The sequence below is a fragment of the Gadus macrocephalus genome, chromosome 22 (assembly GCF_031168955.1).
Source record: "Gadus macrocephalus chromosome 22, ASM3116895v1".
NCBI lineage: Eukaryota > Metazoa > Chordata > Actinopteri > Gadiformes > Gadidae > Gadus > Gadus macrocephalus.
Window position 1 is genome coordinate 2,119,447 of NC_082403.1, and position 5,440 is coordinate 2,124,886.

Here is a 5,440-nt window from a genome sequence, read left to right on the forward strand (position 1 = left end):
ATATCCAACGTTGTTTCTTCATCTTTTCTTGCAGTCAAAAGTGTTTAAACCTCGACCTGCCTTTGAGTCTGCATCCTAACGCTGAACAATTCAATTAAATAAAACCCAGGGTCAAGAGGTTTACCATATTATAAACATAAAGGTCTTATTCATTGATGTTCTCAAAAGGATAAAGTGAAGAACATAACTCTGTTCTCCCATCCTTCATGTGTAAATATTATGTATTTTTGACTGGGTCGCTGTTTGTCCAGTTAACTGTGTAGCATCTGAGTGAGAATTTTTGTATGTGCGTTTATTTAACTTTTGTCAGTCAACCAGTCCGTCTATTTTTCTGTTTTCTGCCTTGTTGTTTTTAATGTAATTATTATTTCTTCATCTTTATTTTTTTCTTCTTTCTTATCTATTCTGTATTTGTATTACATAGACATATCAGACATATCATATGATAGTTTATATAGTGGACAGGTGTGGCAAGACCTTTCAAAGCAGCAGTGAGCAATTGTAAAGTTTAAGTAAGTTGCAACACCCATGTGTTTGTGGGACACAGACAACCCCTTAAACCACACACAGACTCCCATAAAACATTATTCTTTCCAAAACATGCAAGCACGCACAAACACACACACACACACACACACACACACACACACACACACACACACACACACACACACACACACACACACACACTACACAGACCCCCCCCCCACACACACACACACACGTAAACACAGAATCTTGCTTTTAAGAAAAAAATCGAATAATATGTAGGTAGTTTATACAACAGAAACTGAACTTTATTAATGCTATAAATAACTAAAGTATATTAATAATAACTATAAAGAACCATATTAATAACTACTCATAACTATATAAATATATGTGATGATCTGTATTTGTGTACTTATACAGAGGGGGCACCAAGAGCAGTAACCTCACCAACGACTCCCATCGCTGCAGAAGAACACAACCAGTGAAGATCAACCTTCTAGACATGGCTCAGGGTAGGAGATACACAACCTCTCACTTTTAGGGTAAGGGTTAGCCATCGGATTTTGAACAAACACAAGAGTTTACTCAGTACTCAAAGCTAGACTAGGCTTTATACGTCCACTACTCGTTCCTTATGCTTTTCCTTGTGCTGTTGAAGTGAACTTTATACTGGTGTTGGAGACTGCTGATGGCAAAAAGAGATGCAAATAAAAACCTTCTTTGAATGTGCATTATGTCACATTTCTCACTATAAATAAATTGTTTGCACAGCTTTAAAATTTAAATGAACCAGTCTTGTATGGTTACAAATTTATACATTCAAATAAATGTAATGCATTGTCCTGTTTCGTTTATAAATCTTGCTTTTAAGAAAAAAATCGAATCATATGAAGGCAGTTTATACAATATGAACTGAACTATATTAATGCTAACCATTAATATCTATATTAATAATAAAAATAAAGAATAATAAAAATAACTATTGATAACTATATAAATATTTTTATAAACAAAACATCTTTAATCTAAACAATTTTTTTTTTGCATCAGAAGTTTTATAAAAATATATGGGTCCCTGAAAGTGAGACAACATAGTTTAGTGCTCCCGAAATATGTTTCTCATATTATTAATCTAGTACAGGTTGTACCAATGTGTTTCAGTAACTGTAAATGAAAAAAAGGGGGAAATATGGTCATTTCTGGTTGAAACTTACACAAAGGAAATTTAATATACCTCAAATTTGTTATTACAGTTCACATTCATTGATTATTCCTTCATCCAAACAGTCTTTTTCCTTTCATCACTTTAGTGGTTCAGAACTGCATTATTATATCTACAAGGTCCGCGCGTAGCTCCGTGGAGGCGCCTGAAGAAGGCACAAACAACAAGGTTATTTTTTATAAAATAGCCTACATAAATTCCTGGTAATATAGAATACATAAATTATAATTATTTGGAAACTTCCCATCGCTGCCAGTACGGGGAAGGTGACGGTGATGCAGGGTTGCAAGCTTCACGGGTTGTTCTAAAAACGGAGTCGCGGGTGTAACGCCTCGTTTCCACGTACGTACATTCTCGTATGCGATTCAACCGTCTCCGACCGAAAGTCCATTCATTCCTATGTGATTCTCCGTAATGTCCGTTTTTCCTCCGAGACTCCTCCCCTCCGTAAAATTTCTGTCCGGTATGTCCGTAATATACGTTAAAAAAATTGAACTTTCGCCGTCGTTTTACGGAGATACCGTATGAAAGTTTTTATGTTTTTCACAAAACTTGTAGGCTAAGTACCTGGCAGGCCAAACTCCTCGGCGATCTCTTTCCAAGCCTGGTTGGTTTGTTTTTATCTCTGCATATGTCGATCCTCATGTTCCAAAGTACCGGTCTCCTATCCGCTTATCCGGGGTCGGGTCGCGGGGGGAGCAGCTCAAGCAGGGGGCTCCAGACTTCCCTTTCCCGGGCCACATTGACCAGCTCTGACGGGGGGATCCCGAGGCGTTCCTAGGCCAGTGTTGAGATATAATCTCTCCACCTAGTCCTGGTTCTTCCCCGAGGTCTCCAGGGAGACGCCAGCCACCCTTCTGAGAAAACTCATCTCGGCCGCTTGTACCCGCGATCTCGTCCTTTCGGTCATCACCCAGCCCTCATGACCATAGGTGAGGATGGGAACGAAGATCGACCGGTAGATCGAGAGCTTTGCATGCGACTCAGCTCTCTTTTCGTTACAACGGTGCGGTAAAGCGAACGCAATACCGCCCCCGCTGCTCCGATTCTCCGGCCAATCTCACGCTCCATAGTACCCTCACTCGCGAAACAGACCCCGAGGTACTTGAACTCCTTCATCTTTTGTCCGTAAATAAAGTAATGCCCGTACGTAAAACACTAGCGACTCCTTCCGTAAATTTACGGAAGCACGGATACGAAAAACATACGTATGTGGAAACGAGGCGTAAACCTCAAACGAGCGGGTCACGGTTTTCTTGGCTACTTTCAAAACCCCCGGCAGAAACAGCTGGGGTGTAATATGTAGGCCTATTGTTTAATCTTTATGAAAACACAGTCAGAACTATTAAACACCAGAGTATGGGCGGGGTTGTGCAGCTGACACACGTACACACATACATACAGACCAACCCGGTATCACGCCAAGGCGTAAAATAGATACGTTTGTCCACATCGCAAGGCGTGTTCAGGGTCACGCTTTGCTCGAGTGACCCTGAACACGCCTTGCAATGTGGACAAACTTATCTATTTTACGCCTTGGCGTGATACCAGGTTGCACACACACACACACACAGCAGGTCTATATATTTAGGCCATTTATAACACACAGGTATGAGACATGTGAAAGATAATTCCTCGCCTTACACTGTGTGTGTGTGTGTGTGTGTGTGTGTGTGTGTGTGTGTGTGTGTGTGTGTGTGTGTGTGTGTGTGTGTGTGTGCGCGCGCCCCCCCCCGAAAAAAATCAGAAAAAAAAATTCTATATATATTTTTTATTATTATTATTTTAACACACAGACATAATGACACAGAGTATTTCCAACTCAAACGGGAAAGCACTGCTCATTGCAACAAATACCTATAACTTCACTAAGAACTTTAATACAACTTTAATACATGACATGTTATTCAATGGAAAAATAAAACAATCAGAGCTGTTTTTTAAATGAAAATAATGTAATATAAGCTCTCCTCTCCTGTCTGCCCCCACCCCCCACCCCATCATCTTAGAAAGGCTTTTTACGGGCCCTCCTGTTCGCAAACTCAGTCACAATCTCATCAAAGTCCAAGTCCCTGACAAGCTCAGACTCGATGGCCATGAGGGACAATGCGCAGAGGCGTCCCTGTGTCTGTGTTGTGCGGAGTTCATTTTTAATTCGTGCCAACTGTGAAAACGACCTCTCTCCTTCACAATTTGTCACAGGCAGCGTCAAAAAAATACGGAGAGCTACGAAAACGTTGGGGAAAGTGGACTGAAGACTACATTTCAACAGTACTTGCAAAAGATTTTGAGGAGACTTATCTTGCTCACTCTGCATGAAGCATCTGAACTGAATCATTTCGTCAGTGAAGTTCTCATCTAAATCTGACTGGTATGAAGTGCGAAGTTCATCCGCCTGTTCACGAACACTGCTCAAATCTTCGGTTCCTAAGTTCAATAAAATGACATTGAATGTCGATACCTTAAATCGCTCCCGTCCTTTAAGTGTAATTTCGTGCTCTGTGCATTCGTCTGAAAATGCGTTGCGCTTCTTACGACGCTGCAGCTCATCTTGGTATGACTGACACACACCGGGGATACTCGGTAAAATTCGCGGGTACAACTTCAAAATATCATCGTGACGCAAGCTAATGGTTACGTTCATTATATTTAGGTATAGTGCTGCAGGGCAGTCAAGGCAACATACTGTAGTAGAGAAATGTTGTCGGGTAGTTACTTTATTTGTTAACCAATAAATCACATAATTTTGTTGAAATGTAAAATAAATAAATACATATTTATTTTTTTATTTTTTTAAACGATCTGCAAGGCGGGCCCAGAAAACCCATTGGCTAATCCGGCCCTGGTCATTATGAATGAAAGTAATTTACCTGTTAATGCGTCCTCTTTGCAGTTTCCAAAAGGCAAAAAAAGGTTTGGCAACCTATTTGAGCCAGGTGAAATATGGTTCTTGGACTAATTATAAAGGAAGCAACCAATTCTGGCAAATTCTGGTCCTGGCAGGTGGCGACTTCACACCTGTTGGTAAGATGTAAAGCACAAATGATACGCACGCACGCACGCACGCACGCACACATTTAAATAGGTATCTATTAATTTGGCAATGATTGGCTTCTGATTTATTGTTACGTTTCATCTGATTTCTCAGGACTTGAAGACTACCTTGTCCAGACAAATGACGAGGTCCACCTGCGTTTCGTTCCGCCATCTTCCTGCAGGTTCCTGAATAACACTGAGGGATGCTCGACAATCTTGCAATATTTGTCACTCACTTTAACAAATTTGTTTATTGGATATGGAAATTAGATACAAAATTGACATGGAAATGGAACATATAATTAAATAAAGGATTGATTCATCATATGAGTATCATTATACTTTGTTCTCGCACACACACACACACACACACACACACACACACACACACACACACACACACACACACACACACACACACACACACACACACACACACACACACACACACACAGAGACACACAGGCACACAGGCACACGCAAACACACACAACACATACCTTTAAACATATACCTCTCTGTTTGGTAACTTTTTATTGGCTGCTGATAATAACAATAATAATAAAAATGTATTTTATATAGCGCCTTTCAGGATACTCAAGGTCGCTTCACGAGAGTGGGAGGTGAGAGTGTGTGTGTAGGCGGGTGAGTGAGAGTGCAAATGCGCCAGGCGCTGGGTGGGGTCGTGAG

The 5,440-nt window shown here is 40.7% G+C and overlaps 1 long non-coding RNA gene across 1 annotated transcript; it reads left to right on the forward strand.

The window, feature by feature from the left end:
* Positions 1 to 4,564: 4,564 nt before the first annotated feature.
* On the forward strand, positions 4,565 to 5,214 carry LOC132451487 (uncharacterized). The gene is made up of 2 exons (XR_009524098.1): positions 4,565 to 4,738; positions 4,863 to 5,214. It is a non-coding gene; the product is annotated as an uncharacterized LOC132451487 (long non-coding RNA).
* Positions 5,215 to 5,440: the final 226 nt, after the last annotated feature.